An 18895-nucleotide genomic window follows, 5' to 3' on the forward strand; every position below is an offset into this window, starting at 1 on the left:
TTTACATGCATAAGTAATTATCATAATAATAATTTACATGCGTAAGTGAATTATCATAGAAGCTTTTTTTTCCCCATTTAGGTCAATGATTTTTTGATTCATAATAATTACGAAGTCAATGATAATATTCTAAAAAAACCCGATCTCTCTCTCTCTTTGCTGTCGCTCTTTTTCCATCATCGTTTGAGTTGTTGAAAATTTTGAAATTAGATGGCAGCACAAACAGTAAATAAATTAAGCCTCAGAGTCTCTGTCGTCTGGTTCTTCCACGGTCCTTTGTTTTGTACGTCTCCTTGTGTTATGAAAAAATAACTGAACTTTTAGTTCGAATAGCCAGTTCAGTTTATGAGCTTCGCTTGTAAGGAACAAAACAAAGCGACTTCCTGCCTGTCGTCTGCTCATTAAGAGGTTGTTTGTTTTGGATTTCTCCTTATGCCCAGATAAAATAACCGAACTTGTAATTCAAACATTCAGCTCGGTTTATGAGCTTTCTTCATAAGGAACTGAATGGAATGAAGAGTGTAGTTTTTCAACCTGAACTTCTCTCTCATTCACACCACATAGGTCATACTATTGATTTCGACATTAGATGGCAGCACCAACGATATCTTAAAAAAAAAGACTATGTAGCTCCGTTTCGATTGGGAGTTCTAGCTATAGCACATAGTCACAGAAACACAATTCTGATCATCAGCCCAACGCATGCGCAATGGCGATACCACTACTTGCTCGCATTTTTTGCGCATGCGTTCTACTTGATTCATTACTTTTATTACCACGAGCATCACATGGGATTATTACTGTCTCTATCGACCCTGTTGATCGACGATTGGCTGTTGATGATGCAACAAAAATGAATAGGTTGCCGGCTGAAAGCAATTTGGTGAAAAAACTAGCAGTGCATGGTTGGCGTCAAAATTTCACTTTGTTCATAAGCTGATCTATCCACCATTTTTTCCTCACTTTTTGCGCTTTTTTTTTATCGAGGATTTGTTTGTTTCGTAATTATGGCGTTCGATGACCAAAATAAACGGCCAACATCGGCTACTGTTAGTGCGTTCAGAATGTACGCGGCACAAAATATTCTTCGCCACCATCTGACTGAAAGCAATGGACAAGAAATTCAACGTGAGCAGCATGTATTTTCATCGATCCAAGGTGAGTTGATTCGTTTGTTAAAATTATTCGTTAATAAGAGTTGAAAATCCCGATTTAACAAATTGTGTAAAATTGCCGTTTCCATTCCTTAATTCGAGGAAAATCGTTTTATCGGGGGTAACATCGATGCCGATATATGCACAGAAACTTCGTAAAAAAAATCCGTCAAATCCGGGAAATCATTGCACGACTCAATAAATTTGCTAGCCAGGGGCGTTCTAAGTGTATCACGGGCACCAGAGGCGTACACAGTGTAGGGGGACGTGCCCAGGGACGGGGGAACGGGTCGAGTGGCCCGGGAGCTGGGACCAGGAGGGGTGTTCCAAATTCACCCTCTAACTATTTCTACATTGGCGTGCTAAAATTCCAGCTTGCCCCGGTTGACAAAGTATCTAGTTTAGCCCTGGCCTTGACCCTCCCCAAGCTGACCAAAAATTAATTTATCGAACACTCCTGACAGCCCTCCATGCAAACAATTTTTTCTCCATCTGGCTAGAAATTGTTGCCCAGCAATAACCATGCTTACTGTCAAATTTAAACCAAATTTCACATTCATGCCACTCTCCAGGACCCCAGTCCTAGAGGGGGCAGTGGGTTTGGTGAGACGAGGGGCCTCACAAATAATGTACATTTATTTTGCATAATATTTTTCCTTTTAAGGCCTAGGGGCCTCCCAGGAAAATGTCAACCCTGGGGCACCAAGAAGGAGAGCTATGATCCCACACACACACACTGGGGTAGTCCCGTGCGTTAAGACGACTCTGTTACTGCTATCAAAATAACAGTATCCCTAGTATTTTAACTGTCATTCCAGGCAAATTGGGGAAGACTCCGGTTTTTTGAATGTTGGAGTCTCCATTCCTGGCATGTGTTTTAACTCTATAATGCCCAGATCGCCCGAAGTCGACCGAGTAGGTTAATGCCCATACAGGGTTCGCACATCCTTACAAACTCCTTAAAAACTCCTTACTTTTCATTTCCCTCTGGAAGGGCCCTTATAACTCCTTACTTTTTGCAGCCACGCCTGAAAAAGTCTTTTTTTTTTTTCTTTTCTCTCTCTGAAGGGATGATCTTTTTTAGAATAGGCGTTCCCCACGGTGATGAATAGCATTGCCTAAAAAAATAAGAGGAAGCTTCCCCCCAATATAAAGAGGAAGAAAAGATTTAAAAAAAAAAACGCGCTCTCCCTTTATAATAGGAAATGTGAAAGCAGGGGATGGGATTGGAACATCCAATGGTTGTGCATACCTGCCAACCGTTACGATTTTGTCGTATTTAATAAATTAATACGATTATACGCTTTTGCTTCTAAAAATGCGATTTTTTACCGAATCGCTAGTTTTGACGTGTTTTCCTGCCTATGTTGCAAACTGGTCAGCGTTGGAAATCGATGGTCCGTAGAACGACATCACTCCGCTGAACCAGTAGCCGAAAATTCCCCCATGCCCAGTGGTGAGAAAGTTTTTACTTATGTGGCGAAACGATGTCTCGAACCTCCTATATTACGCAGTATACTGAGTGCAGACCTCGCAGCTTTTCTATTTATCCTACTATTTTCCTACTTTTGCCGCAATCGTCTTTTTTTTTACCGCAATTCTCTCATATTATTCCTATTTTATCCCTCCTTCCTATTTGCTTACAGCCAATATCTCATTACGAAAATTCCGAGAAACCGCAAAATGTCAATGCTTTCCGTAGTTTTTTTGACGTGTTTTATTCACATTACAACTCGCTACTGCAAAAGAAAGGAAAAAAAATTTCGAGTAAGGGATGACGACAAGCGTATCTTTTCGCCGCCGCGCCTTAAAATGCTAAAAACTGAAGTCCAGTGGGGAAAGCGAATCTGTTTCGCAGATTGGTTGCAGTAAATAAAAAGGCAAAAAAAAAGAAGAGGTACAGGCTCTATCCACACACAAGATTCCATGAGAGAGAATGGGTTTATATCTCCTGGGATCTCGTAACGAGCGTTCATCCCTGAAGCCAGGTTTTCCTAGGAGTAGGCTTTTTGCGCCGCGTGAACCTAACTGGATCATTTCGTGTCGGCAGAAATGAGTTACATAATGGCGTTACGCATTTGCGTTTTCCAAGCGTGGCGCATCGGCTCAGGATGGCTATATGACCCTGGCGTCATCTACTCTATCCGGTTTAAAGGGAAGAGACACAACACGAAAATGAAGGGAAGATCGCTGAAACGCGCGGCACACGACGCTTAACTCACTAGAAGCAGTCTGCCAATCACGCCCGATGTAAAGCGCTGTCGTGAGCCGTATTGCGCTCTATAGGAAAACAGTCATACTGCTTTTCATATTGATGAATAGACGGCGTGTAGCGCTGGGTGATTCACGTTGCGCGTGGCATAGAAAACCTGCTAGTAAAACCCGGCTTTTAAAAGTGACAGCCCGAGCCACGTCTGGTTTTACAGGAGGGGAGGGGGGAGGACGAGCCGATCAGCCGCTATAGCTGAACCCACTTTTTTTAACCTTAACCTTCTGAAAATAACTTTCGGGTATCTTTATGTTAGGGGTCATTCAAGTATTACGTCAGCATGGATGGGGGATTTTCGATTTGCTGACTTGATGACGTGGAGGGGGGGGGGGTTGGATGATTCTTACGTCATCAACCACCCTTTATAAAAAATATGAAATATTCTTAATGGCGCCTTACTCTGTGCGCGAAAAACGAGTAAAACTTTTCACTAGTTTGTGGGCACCTGAACTAACATTCTCCCTATTGAGTCCCCTACAGAGCCACTCTAGTGATCTTCAAATACTTAGCGGATCCAAATGCTCTGGAGCTGTCCCGCGCGTCATATAAGTGATCCGTGATTATGCCGCAGATCATTGCATTTTTAATTGGGTTGCTGTATTTTTGAAATATGACATCCATATTTTTATGGGCATCTTTTTCTTAGCCACCTCGTTGGACATTTTGCCTGTTGTGGCGTTGTATTTGTATCTCTCTCTGGCAGAAGTGGCCACAGCTCAAGCAAGATAAAAACAAAATTTATTGCGAACTCAATACTTCCGATTTCTTTAAATCATTTTAATACTATATACTACCGCAACTCTCTCTCTTCTTTCTTACTACACTTCTCAATACCTAATCTTGATCATCATGCTCTGTTACTGTTCAAATTTGTGTTCTCTTGTCGCTTGTTACTCGTGCGTACAGTCACGGCATATCTCTTTCTTTTCAGCTGAAATTGCTACCCATCATACCCTTTATTCTGAAAGTTGAAGTCTTGGAAACATTGAAAAAGAAATTAAATGAAAATCAATTCACATGTGGGCTTCTTTTATTGTCTAGTGGTGCAATTTTTTTTTCGGAGGGGGCGTGGCCCCATGACACCTTAAAAACTCCTTACTTTTCATTTTGAAAATTTTATATGAGCCCTGAAGAGTTGCTGCAAATATAAATAATTTTGTAAGAAAAATCTTTGTTGGCTGTGGTTTTTATTTTGAATAATTGGAGGGGGAATGAATATCACTTTTAGAATTTTTATAATTTATGTGATGCTGTTATGAGTTATATTTTTGACTAACACTTGAAGGTTTTAGAACACTTTGGTGATGACAGAAAGCATGTACGTGGATTGATTATTTTATGAATTCTTATGATGTCGGGTAACAAATCAAAACTTGTAATTTTTGAACCACTTCTAGATCTATATTTTTGAGAAGAGGGGAAGTTTGTTTGCAAATTCAAAATAAATTTGCATATGTGCCCCGCCCCCTTTTTTTTGCTGTAAAACTTGTAAGTTATGAAGTTTGCCATGACTCCTTAAAAACTGCTTGAAACTCCTTAAAAAGTCCTTAAAAACTCCTTACTTTTCATTTTGAAAATTTTGTATGAACCCTGCCATAACCGTCTCAAGTCAGCCCAGCTAGGGGGTATGGGTATGTTTTGGTGGGCTTTTGTCACGAACGGGAAAAAAGATGAAAGCTCTTGTCAGAGGCGGGAACGGAAAAGACAACTGCAACGCCCTATCAATGGGATTTTAAAAGCTGATGTACTAGAATGTTCCTTGAGAATGGACTAAGGGTACTCAATGCATTTTACAAAGAGATAATACTGTGAGGAAAGGGGTCAGTCAAATTATCCCCCGACATTCCATTGAAATGAAAGGGTGAACGTCAATGCAAAGGGTGACATGAATAAAAACTCATGGAGAAAGAGTGGGGAGAGGGAAAGTGGCCGAAATTTGGACGAGTCCACTTCGAACACAAAAAACTTGGTATTTTCACGACCCTGCCAGGTTTTCTATCTGGGCGTTAAAGAGTTAAACCAAGGTTCAATGAGGATAACGTGATACATTCAAAAGACTGATATCAATTTATATTGAACAAATGAGCTAATTGGAATAAAGTCATGGTTTTCCCACTATAGGAAACATTGAAGAATTTGATAGTGATAATGAAAATTGAACATTTACATATTAATCTACTTCAATTACCAACCTTTAATACGAAATGCAGATACTAAATTCTGTACATTGTTTGATGCTTTCTGATACTGAAGAAAGGTCACTTTTGAATTATACAGGTAATTTTTGTAATTCTGTTGAAAACAGATGTTATATCAGGAATTGGTCACTAAAATTTGCCAAGCATGGTGGAAAATATGAATATTCTCTGCATGCTGATCTCAGTTACTGTTTCCTGATGTGCTGGGAATGCAGTATTCGAATATTATAAAGCTGTTATTGCAATTGGCATATTTTTTGTTACTCTCCAGGAGACAAAAATATTTTTTGTTCACCTCACAATCAAACTGTCAGTGACTACAACTTTAAAATAACTGAAGAGTGAAGTTATGTCAGGCCTTAACCCTTTAAGTAGTTTTTTTAAATTTTCCTGGTCTGCATTGCAACTGCAAAGCCGTTAAGAAATTGAGATATTTTGGGATGACCGTAATAAAGCAGATCAAGTTTGATGAGATATCTCGGGGTTGTCACTGTGAAGGTTAACTGCGATTTTTGTGGGGGAGAGGACCAAATGTGTTTTTTCTGCTCTCGTCACTTTAGAATTTGATTGATGATTTTACACCTGTGTTTTTGTTTCCACCAAAAATTTGCTGCCCCTTTGAATTTGTTTTCCCCCTTTGCCCTCCCCACCCCAGTTCTGGCTGTTCTGTGTTTTTGAAATGCATGATTTTTGTTTGTTTTTTTAGATTTTAATCTTTGGTAAGGCAGTCAAAATATTTCTATCAAAAGCATCAGAATGACGTAAAAGAAAGAATGTGTAAGGAGCCCTTTGTGTCATAGATCAGCAGATGCACTGGCCAGAGATGTTGCAAAAGTCACGGTAGCAGAAAGATGAATTCCTGCTGAAATAATATTACATGAAAACTCCAGAATGTTTCAAGTGCAGCACTAGGAAAGTTACTTGGGACACACCAATAATTCTCCTATCAAAGCACAGAGGTAAGAAATTGCAAGTGACTTGATTTGTCGTTTTTTTCCCCCTTTAATGCATCTTTTGTACTCTGTTTACTTATACCTATGAGCTTATACCTCTGTTTAATATTTTATGTTGGCAGCAATGAGCCATTAACATGCTAATAATTAACACACCTAAATTTTTCTATATTCAATTCTTTTTTTTTTCTTCAGAAATGCTAGACATGAAAATTACCGAGACAAACAATCTAAAAATCAATGTTATTTTAGAAATAATAGAAGCATGGCCTCCACTAGTGCCGGCTCAAGCTTAAATGCCATCCTTGGTGCAAAGCCTCATGTGCCACACCTAAAGAAGACTCTTGCTGCAGGAGGCAAGAGTCAAATCATTATACTGTTCTTAATTCTGTTCCTCGGAACCACATATGATAGTATGGCTCTGAGGTATAGAATTTTGCCAGATAACTCAATTCACATTTCAGCTCTTGTTGATGAGTCATTGTTGCTGACACTTTATAAATAGAAAATATAATGAGGTAACTTTTATTTAAAAAATTATTTATAGGCCGTTTTTGTTGTACAGAGATCGGACTACTAAGAATCAGAATTTCAATTCATTTGACATTCAGGAAAATTACTCTGACATCAAATAAGAATGTACTCTTATCACAAAGGGCGATAGAGTACATTCTTGTTCTGGTATCACTGTCCCTAAGCTCTATCTTAAAGTTATCAACAAATATATCAGAAAGGTGTGTCTTAAAAGCATGATATATCATTTGCAGAGGGGGTCATGCAAGTATTATGTCAGCATTGAGGGGAGCGGGGTTTCGGATTTGCTTACTTTTGATAACAAGGGGGAGGGGTTGAAGGTTGCTTATGTCATCAACCGCCCCTTTTTGAAGATATGAAATATTCTAAGCTGCTGACAGGGGCAGGGGGGGGGGGGTCAATGTTTTGCTGACAAGGGGGGGGGTGTCAAAAATGGCTGAAAATCTGCTTACGTAATACTTGAATGGCCCCAGAGCCGTATTTACAGAGGGGCTTAGCAGGCCCAGGACAGCAAATTCAAGAAATAAATAGTCACAGGAAAATTAGTATAACGGGAGGAGGACTCCGAAATTGACAAAAATGTACATCCGCCTCTGCCCAGGGAGAGAGGGACTGAGTCAGCGAGTGACCAAAAATAGTGGCCTTGAGTTTGCAAGCATGTACAGGACCAAAGTAAACTCCATAGAGTTTTCAAGCATGTGAGTGATCAGGCAAAAAGTGAAATAGAGAAATCTAGGGACCAGGTGAAAAGGAAAAGAGGGATGAAAAAAAGTAAGAAACGGGTATGTTTCCTGGTTGAGAAATACTGGCTGATACTGGGCTATAGCCCTGCAAATTTGAGAAATAAATGGTCAAGAAAATTTGACAAAGATGAGTGGAAGGTGGCAAAATTTTTGTAGCCCACAGTCAGCTAAACTGTAAATTTGCCTCTGGTCATGTGAATTTTTAATATTCGAGGTTTTAACATTTTTTGATGTCTAACTAAAGCCTAGGCTGCCGTCCCTTACAATCTGCTGCTCAGGTGCACCGCACCCCTTGTAGCCTTGCTTAAGATACACGTGCCGCCCCCATATTTGGCAGCAGTGCCCCTGACGGCAGAGATGCCATTGACACGTTATAACGTGTCAAATACTTGGAATTTCGGAAAAGGAAGCGTAAAAATTTTGTTCACACGTCCTCCGGCATGCGTTCATTCTTAGTTCTTAGAAGAAAAAAGTAGAGAGGAAAAAGCTCCCAACTTTTTTTTACCGTATATCGTGATCCCTCGACCTTGAAAAACTGGTTTTACTACTTTGTACACTACTGTATTGATATACCTGTGGGTTGTTGAAGATGAGGGATATTTTTGGTTGCTTCTCTGAATGAGGGGCCGTGTACAGAAGTTTCAAATTTCGGATTTTTATTACCCTGCAAATTTTTTCCCTTCCTGTTATATACGGGAAATTACGGTACTTTTGCGGTGATCGGCCGGCATTCAAAGACCGTGTTTATGCGGCGTAAATTTGTCTTGTTCCTACAATATTGTGAATGCGCGGTTTTTTTTTTTTTATCATAAAGGATTGGAACACCCTTTCAAATTGTAAAACCTTCCCGATACCGTGGAAAGAAACCGAATCTGTAAAAACTCGACCTTGAATATCTAGTTTTGTCATCTAGCTGCTATGCGGTAGTCACCATTTCGCATCGCAAAAATCATGGGTGTGTAAGCAGAATCGGAGGGGGCACAAGGATCTAATTCTTCACAGATAGTATAAAATAAATTATTTTATTCCAATAATTTAATTCTCTACAAAAATATTTTTAATTTTTGATCTCTGGGAGGGGGGGGGGGAAGGAAGAGGCCCCTTATAACTTCCCCCCAAATTTTGCTTTTTGTAAAATTCTGTGTTTGGAACTTGCGATTGTGCAATGGTAATCGACTAAAAATGTGATTTTTCTAAAGATTTCAAATTTGGAGTTGGCTATTCCTTTGAAAAAGCTTCTAGTTGCCATGGCGATCACACAGACCTACAACACAAATATGCATACATTGAACTTCAAATGCACGCATTACCAGATTGGAGAATAGATACAGGGTCACAACTGGGAGGGGCAGGCGGGCCTAGTGTCCTGGGTTCTGGACTAGAGCGGCGCACCAAATTCCACTTTATAACTGCTTGTTCTATATTATATGGGTGTGTCAAAATGTGTACTTGCCCGTTTGAGAAAGTATCTAGTTGCGGCGCTAGATAGATAACACCACTTACTGAACACAAAACACTCCAAATGCTGGGCACGCACACATAAGCACACTTAAGTTTCTTCAACACAAATCTGACATAGCACCCACATTCAGATGTTAAAATATGTGGCAGTTAAACGGTGACAGATCAGAGTTGTGGACCATCAGGGAAGGAAAATAAAATCATTTTAGCAGGATAACCAAAGTATGAATAGGGAATGAGAAGATAAGTGTCTGGAGAGGAGAGAGAGAGAATCTGATTTGCTTTAAATTTGATCAGAAGATATTGAAAATGCTAAGATATTTTTTTAAAAATGTAAAATCAATCAGAAGGGAATTCATACATTGATTATTAGTAAATACATAAATGTGTGCATTCAACTGTTAATTAAAGTGAATCCTGCTTATAACGATTTTCAAAAACTGTCATAAAAAAACGTAATAAATAGGAAAACACTTTAAACAGGAAATCGCAATGAGAATTACTTATTGTTAGGACCATGAAAATAAGTTGTATCAAGTGGAAAAACATTCTAAATGGAAGAAACGTTATAAGTGGGATCAACTATAGGCCTATATTTGTTTTAGATTTATTACATGTGCGGAATTCCATACGTTAATCATTACAGTTCACTTCTGAATTTCCATTCGGTATCAACTAAATAAAATCATTCTCTTGACAAGATTGTTTCTTCCGCTATAGATGGATTCATTTATTATGATGTGTTTCCAACTTGCATGATGTTGCTTAGTAATTTACACATTTTCATTGTTTCACATATTTAATGAGTTTTGGTAAAAAAAAAATAGACAAACACTAGACCTTTTCCATTTTTTGTATTAAAATGTAAAGTCCAACGGTATTTATGTTGGAACAACATATCTATTATTTTGAATCAGCAATTAGTACGCAGAATTCAAGGCTTTATACAAAAAATAGTTTGTTTTTTAATCAGGGGAACTCTTTAAGTGCTAAGTTTAACTCCCTATATTTCTCTACAATTTTTTTCCATGTACAAAATCTAGGAAAAGTGCAGAAAGAAAGCTGTTCTATATCTAGGGATTAAGTTTAAGTCTATATTTTATCCCAAAGATCTTCTATGCTTATTTTAATCAAGAACTTCACATTTCAATAACATGTATACCATATATACTAGGTTACTTTCACTTCAATATAAGTTATGAAAAGGAAAAACAGAATTTAAATCAAGCTGATTAAATTCGCTTTCCCCCATAGCTCAAGGCTTGATAAATCCTAGTCGACGTGGCAACTGTAAAATTGGTATTTCCATCTGAAATTCGTGTGATTGCTAAAAGGGAGTTTTAATTTTAAGCGGGAGGATTTAAATTTAGTTTTTCTAAGGGTGACTCAAAATTTTCTGATTTCATTGCAGTGTGTCTTGCAACATGAGAAGAAGTCATTATGTCTCTGAAAAGTTGAAAAACATTATTTAGAACTGTTTCGAGGAAAAATCATGCTTGGGATTTTTTTTTTCCTTTAAGCTAAAAAATTTTTTTAATTCAGTCATCAGGTGTTTAATTCATGTACCGTGTGTTCCATAGCTCCCTTGAGAAAGTTTTTCAAACAAAAACTGAATCTGGACAATTAACAGGGAACTGAAGTTTCTTTTTGATCATACATTTGTTTGCCTCCATTGGTGGAAGTTAATTGCAAAAGCAGCTGCACACGTACAGGGATTATAACTGCTAATAATAATCAGATAGCCTATCAGTTTCATGTGCAAGCAAAAATCATCATCCAGAGTACAGAAATGTTTGTCAGGGAGGGGAGTATTACACTTTCTAATCTCCTACATAGTTTTGCAGACAATGATAATTTGGGGAGTGAAAAAAGATATGGTTAAACCAATACCAAATGATAACATTATACATGATTCCAATAAACCGTTTCTACTGTATTGTGTAAGTAGAATTTTGGCCATTTAGCATTTTTTTTTTTTGTTCCATGCATTGCTAAAGGGGAAAATGAGATTGTTTCACCTGTTCTGCCATCTTTTTAGAAATAGCCCATCTCTTTTGGAACACTGCCTGTTTGCTCACCCTTGCTTGAGTTATTCCCAGCATCAGCTCACTTGGGCAATTTGCCTGTTGTGGCCGTAGAGTTGGTATTTGTGTTATTAATTATTACAATTGTTTTCATTCTCTTTCCAGATAAAATGAAAGCGGGAGTCTCTCTCCACAAAACACTAGATGATATCAGAGATTCGTTAGTTTCAGTTCTGGAGAGGAAACAATCACCAAAAAGGACATCATCAACAGGTGTTTGACACTTTTATGCTGAGAAAGCGAAAATGATCAAAAGTCCTTTGTATGTGCATAGTGGCTGCAGTCGTATACATTGTAAATGAAAGTTAGCTGATGTATATTTTTTTTCATCAGTAAATACTTCAGTTTCAATTTATTTTGTGATTTATTTACAAAAATGATGTGAAATTTCTATTGAACTCTCAAGACTTGCTAGGATTTAGAGTGGGGGGGGGGTGCTTTAAAATTCTTCTACACATATATCTGATGTCTATTTTTCATTACTGTTTTAATTTGTTTATATTCACCAGATCTTGGTTCTTGAATTTTGATGATATTCAAGAAGTGGAAAGACATCGAATTTTAGAAATACAAAGGAATTCGTGTATCGCTTTCTGGCAGGAATGGTAGCCTATTAAAAAAAGAATGCTATTACCCTTTCAGACCTGACTTCAACAATAACACACCTACAGTCAGGGCTAAACTCACTAGATTAAAAATATCTACAGCAAGAAAAAATTTACCAAATTTTGTGCTTTCTGGGTTTTCAAAATGTCTAAGGGGGTCTATCCAAGTTATCTGATGGACCAAGGTAGTAGTTCTGTTCTTGACGAAATGCCAATGGATAAGGATATTTCTTACATTCTGTGCTTATAGCAGGGTGTTCGGTGAACCCACAGTACCCATGAAATGAAGGCCCCGAACTCTCCCAAATAATAATTAGTACATAGAAATATAAAAAAAATGAGGATTGTTTTCCCATCTCCAAGCCATCATTCCTCTAATAATTATAGTGATTAAAGCACAAAAATTAGGTGAAACCTGATAACATGAAAGCAGAGAGAAGATTTTGAACAGCTCACAATTTATTTGCGTAATATTTCCTATACTTTAAGTGTAAAACCACAAAGCATAATATAAAGGGTATTTTCTTTCGATATTTTTTCAAATTGTTTTTGACCAAAATATTAAATTTTTTTTATAACTTTTGGGGGGGAAGGCATGGGTCTTCTGAGCACCTCCTTGTGTAGGCTTCTGCTTGTGGGGCTTGAATCCCAGAACTGTTGTTCTTATATATGTCAGCGGTTTTGCACATTTTTTTTCAATGTTGCACATTAGTAATGATAAAAAAAAGAAACCCTTCGAATTAAAAATATGAACATACAAATTAAATAAAAAATTATAAAAATTCAGAATTGATAAGAGACGTGTGATTAAAAGCTAATGTGAGCGTTAATTCCAGTAACCCAATTGTTGAAATTTTAGAACGAATGGAAAAAAATACGTAGTTAAAAATTCATGAGACGGACTGCAAATTGTGCAGTTGTGAAAATTGCATATTTTCGAGAAAAAAATTTGCGAATTAATAAAAGCCTCTTCAATTGTCCATCAATGCCGTAGCGAGGAAGGGGGTGAGGTTGGTTCCATCCCCCCTCGAAATGTAAGAAAAGGGCAATATATATGTAATAACATGGTACAATCGTCTGTTCTACTTTTTGTCATCCCCCCTCCCTCCGAAATCAATTTCTGGCTACGGCCGTAGGCAAAGTCGCAACTAAATGCTTGGGCACCCCCTTATCAATACCTTCTAGAGCAGAAGCTGCTGCCTTCTGCTCTAGACGGTATTGCCCTTATAATGTTGAAGGTGAGGTTAAAGGATGAAATTTTCGTCCCCACTGGTCCGTGGCACCAGACCAACTGTTCGCCCCTGGGGTCCATTGATCTAGTGGCTCTTTTATTGTTAAAACACCACTGATAAGAATAATGACGAAAATGTTTTCACTTCCAAGCTTACACGGACCAACTGGAATTTTTCCATGAACCCCCCTCGCTTCAATTACCCTTATGCAATGGTGCTCAACCTTTGGGGGAAGAGTGAGCCACTTTATTTGAAAATGTGTCGCGAGCCACTTAAATCATGTCGAAATATGCCTCGGAGGCCACTTGAGTGATCTAGAGCTAGGCCACGGGTAACTTCAGTGATGTGAAACTGCATCGCAGGCCGTTCAAGTGCTCTGAAACTATGCCACACGTCCCTTAATTACTCTGGAACTGTGCCGCACATTTGATCTGTAAATACGTCGTGGGTTACTTGAGTGGTTCATAAATGTGTCGCGGGCCACTTGAGTGTTGTGGAATTGTATCACTTAAGGTATCCGACTACCTTTCTTGTCACTTTTCTTTAAAATGGTCCTGGAGTGAACTTTAAATACATTTTTTGATAGAAAGTGTCTCGAAATGGTCAAAACAGTGACAAATTTTTGTCTATCATATTTTCTATGAAAAAGTCGTTTTTATGTCAAATTTTAGGCTAAATTCATGTGATATTCGAAACACGATTGCAAAACATTTTAACAATGAAATGCTTTGTGATTTTCATAGTGCATTTAGCTAGTAATTTTGCAGGTTATGAACCAAAATCTAAAGGATTGCACGATATGTTCATAAGTTACACCAAAATATGTTTAAGTACGTGTGAATTTTTTGAAATTTCTTCCTACATTTTGTCTATAAAACACTGTAATTTAAAAAATATACGTGATAGACCTTAGATTTTGGTTCATAATCTCAACAATATATAGTAAAATATCACATTAAAATTTCGTAAGGATGCAATGCATCAATTTTTAAAAATCGTGTCACAAAGTCAAGTAAAATGTCAAAAATAGCATTCTTCGTAAAACGCGTTTAAAGTCTTTATTCGCGTATTACTTGTATGTAAAAACGCAACACTAAAATGAACGTAACTTGGATTCTAAGCATCATATAAACAAAACAAGGCCCGTTTTGGAATCACAACAAATAGGGCTTTTATAAAAAATAAAAAAAATGAAAATCCATATTTTCTTACAAAATGACGTTTTCAACGTAGTCGGATACCTTAAGTGATATAAAATGTGCCGCGGATAATTAAATGATCTGGAAATATGTCGGGTCCACTCAAAAGTGTTCTAGAACTATGTCGTAGGTTGCTCAAGTGAACTGTGTATATGTCGCTGGTCCCTTGAGTGATATTAAACTGTGCCAAGAGTCATTCAAGTGCACTGTAAATGTCCCACGAGTCACTTAAGTGCTGTGCCACCGACCGTTTAAGTGTGCGAAGAACTGTTCGGCGGGTTACTCAAGTGATCTGTAAATTTTTACAAAATTAAGTTTGAGGTCGCGGGTCACATCAGATCACTCTGGGTGCCAAATTGGCCCGCGGGCCATGGGTTGAGCATGCGTAATGTAACAACAGCAGAGTGGTATTGAATGCACCCAATATCTCTCAGAGACAAAAATCCACTAAATGACTTTTACTAGAAATGACGTGATAACGGCAAATTTAAAATTTTCTCAGAGTTCTATGTAATTTTGTTCCGTAAAATACAGAGTACATGGTCACGAGGTTTCCCGACAGAGTTCTGTCTTAAAAGATAGCAACACAAAGTCATCTTGGCGACTTGTTTCAATGATGAAAAAGTATGATTTCTTGCCAAATATGGCAAACTGATAAGTCAGTTCCCCAACAGCCAATCGTGTCACTGTGTCTTTTGGCATTAACGGCTGGTCCTATTTCGTTCTCACGTGTTTTTTTTTTTCAATCTTCAATCGTTGCAATCTTTATACATATTTATTATTATTTGCACTTATTTAGCTATATTTTGGTAGTACTTACGCTAAATACCGTAATTATTATTATTTGCGTTTATTCACTGTCATTAAATTTTTGATTTCAAATAATCTGATAATATGCCTTAATGATACGTTTTACATGATAGTACATTAAATGCACTGAAAAAAATTTGAAAATTAAAATTAAATTTCATTATAAAATATAATAAATTTTATCAGATTTTTTCTGGTTACAACATGGTGCAGAGGGAAGCCATGTCACACACTGGCAACTCTGTAAAATTCATGCTGCAGTCATGTCTGTAGTGCGCGTGCGCAAAAAATGGATCAAAACTACTGTTTCTCTGACTAAAGTTTTGTGCATCTAGCCACCGCGACTGGCAAGTTACCCATAGAGAAGTACAGTTCGGTCTTTAAATATTGGGTTTTAAAAATTAACAAATAGGATAGAGAACTCATCTAAAAATGGAAATAAATTATTTATTTCATTAATACTGGAGTCATTTCTTTCATTAATACTGGAGTCATTTCTTTCATTAATGTCTGAATAATTTCTTTCATCAATTCTGGATTTTCCTTCATTAATTCTGGAATTATTTCTTTTATTAATTATTATTTCTTTCATTACTTGTGAAATAATTTCTTTCATAGATTCTAAAATTATTTCTACCGATGAACAATGCTGAAATTATATTTCATTTATTCTGAAATTATATCTCATTTATTCTGGAATTATCTCTTTCATTATTTGGGAATTATCTCTTTCATTATTTGGGAATTATGTCTTTCATTATTTTGGAATTATCTCTTTTTCATTAATACTGAAATTATTTCTTTCATTAATTCTAGAATTTTTTCTTTCATTAATTTTGGAATTGTCTCTTTCCTTAATTCTGGAATGATCTTCCATTAATTGTGGAGTTATCGCTTTCAATTATTTTCGAATTATCACTTTATTAATGATGAAATTACCTCTTTCATTGATTTTGGAATTATTTCTTCCATTAATTCTATAATTTTTTCTTTGATTAATTTTAGAATTATCTCTCATTAATTCCGGAATTATCTTTCATTAATGCTGCAATTATCGCTTTCATTTATTTTGGAATTATCACTTCATCAATCTGGAATTATCTTTCATAAATGTTGAAATTATCATTTTCATTCTGAAGTTCTCTTTCATTAATTGTAGAATTTTTCTTTCATTAATTGTAGAATTTTTCTTTCATTAATTGTAGAATTTTTCTTTCATTAATTGTAGAATTTTTCTTTCATTAATTGTAGAATTTTTCTTTCATTAATTGTAGAATTTTTCTTTCATTAATTTTGAAATTATCTCTTTCCTTAATTCTGAAATTATCTCTTTCCTTAATTCTGAAATTATCTCTTTCCTTAATTCTGAAATTATCTCTTTCCTTAATTCTGAAATTATCTCTTTCCTTAATTCTGAAATTATCTCTTTCCTTAATTCTGAAATTATCTCTTTCCTTAATTCTGAAATTATCACTTTTTCATTAATTTTGGAATTATCTCTTTCATCAATCTGGAATTACGAATTTACAAAAAAAAAAAAACCCCCATTCTTAGTATTTTCACCAAACGGAACTTGTGGCCGAATTCCATGAATATAGTTTCCGGCTGGGAGTGATTTCTCTATGCTACATTTGTACGACCTTAAGGTCGAAAAACCCTCTTTATTGGTTCTGTTACGTCATGAAATGAAACTTCTTAATAAATTTCATGAATTTCAGTGGTTCGGCTCGGCATGATTTCATCATGTCTCATCTTATTGAACCCCCTTCGGTGCCCCACAAGAGACGAATTTCAAAACACCCTTTCATAGTTAGTCTTTACGTCATGAAATAAAACTTTGAATTTGATGAAACTTTGAATTTTGATTGAATTTCATGAATTTTCTTCAGTGGTTTCAACCAGGGCCGTCTCTGTTCTACCTTGTTCTTGTGGGGCAATTTGATTTTCCAGGGGGGGCATTTGAGTTTTTCTATGAAGGCTTGGGATCTATTTCCGAACTCCCTTTATTTTTTGCATCATTCAAACTTTTAATAGTACCCTCATAGTTAGAAATTCTTCATAAAAATATTTTTTCCTTTTTTTTTTTTTTTTTTGCATCCGCATAGGCTATACAGCCTAGAGCAGTGGTTCTCAACCTTTGTAAGCAAGCGACCCGGTAAATCTCATTTGTGTAAGTGAAAGGCCCGGTCATACACACAACTAACGAGAAATAAATGGGGAAATTAAATTGCGAATCACTCACGGCCCGGTACTGTACCGCGGCCTGGCGGTTGAGAAACACTGGCCTAGAGCCACCCTTTTGTGGTTCGATCTATAATTCCTAGAATCTATATATGTAAAATTGATTTTCTTGGATATGTGTGTTTATATGTTCTCTATACAAATCTTCAATTTTAGACCGATCTTCGCCAAATTTAACATGTATACCAAACGGGGCCCGACTTGAACGATAGGCTACTTGGAAAGTTCGTCGGAGCTGGGTAAATGCCCGAAATGGGCAAAAAAAAAAACTGTCGGGCAACAGTTTCTGAGCCTCAAAAATCACTCTCGGTACGTTTACTTTGGTTACCGTGGTTCCCTAGCAATGCGTTTCAGACATTCACATGCCTTTACAATGGTTTGTTACTACGTCAATACTGTCAGTATTATGTATAATACTTTACGCGTTTACAATGGTTTTGTCATTTTTCCTATCCTCCCAGTAATGAAGAAAACCGGGTATATTATGGCTAAATTTAATGATAAAGACGGTTTTCCACCGCAGAAGTAAAAGAAATGCTAACAGATCAACGACTCGAAAATGTATCGGAAAGGACAGCTACCCAATGATTGCGGTTCACCAAAAATAAGGCGCCCGTGAGTGATATCGGCCGGGTTGAGAGTCTGTGGTTGCTTTTGAAGCTGTTCTTGTGAAAAATATTTAAATCCTTATTCTGCCTCTTAGTTACAGTTACTTCTGAAACATAAAATTTGATGCAAATTCATTTTTCATTTATAGATTCAGTATCGAGTAAAATATGCTTTTAGGGACCCGGGGGCACCAGAACCACTAAAGTTCTTAGGGCAGAGGCTTTCAACCTTTTTCTATTCGCGAACACTGCCTTACGCATCATCAAAAGAAGAGCACCTTTACTGCAAGTTTGACATACAAACGCATGAAATCAGGACGATTTCAGTCCTTGAATGTAATTTGTACGACGTAATTTTATTGGAACGTTGATCAAGTGTTCGCGAGCACGAAATCAAATATGAGCATCGAATACTCTAGGTGCTTCAGGGGGAGCACTGTGGTGCCCGCGAGTAACGGGTTGAAAATTTCTTACGGCCTTCAAACGTTTTAATCCGGCCCTGTCCGCGACCCATTTAAAGGTAACCCAAGCGACCTGCCACGCTGTTCCAGATTACTTGAGTGCTCCACGGCAATGTCCCAGATCATCTAATTGACACGCCCCACACACATTTGCAGATTATTTAAGTGAATCGCGGCGCATTTACAAATCACTTAAGCAGCCTGCGGCAAATTTCTAGATCACTTAAGTAGCCTGGCACGATATTATTTTATACAATTTCTATGATTATTTATTTTCCGCGCCCGCGCGTTGCACTTTGACTTTAACTTGATTAATTTGATTCTTCGTTTTACATAATTTTTA

At 37.1% G+C, this 18895-nt stretch overlaps 1 long non-coding RNA gene across 1 annotated transcript; it reads left to right on the plus strand.

Moving 5' to 3' along the window:
- The first annotated feature begins 784 nt into the window (after positions 1-784).
- LOC149080741 (uncharacterized) lies at positions 785-11747 on the plus strand. Its single transcript, XR_016193344.1, has 3 exons — positions 785-1158; positions 6328-6580; positions 11502-11747. It is a non-coding gene; the product is annotated as an uncharacterized LOC149080741 (long non-coding RNA).
- Positions 11748-18895: the final 7148 nt, after the last annotated feature.

Source organism: Pholcus phalangioides, unplaced genomic scaffold (genome assembly GCF_987345545.1).
Source record: "Pholcus phalangioides strain wild (caught in Gottingen) unplaced genomic scaffold, Ppha-v1.0 ptg000010l_1, whole genome shotgun sequence".
NCBI classification, from domain to species: Eukaryota; Metazoa; Arthropoda; class Arachnida; order Araneae; family Pholcidae; genus Pholcus; species Pholcus phalangioides.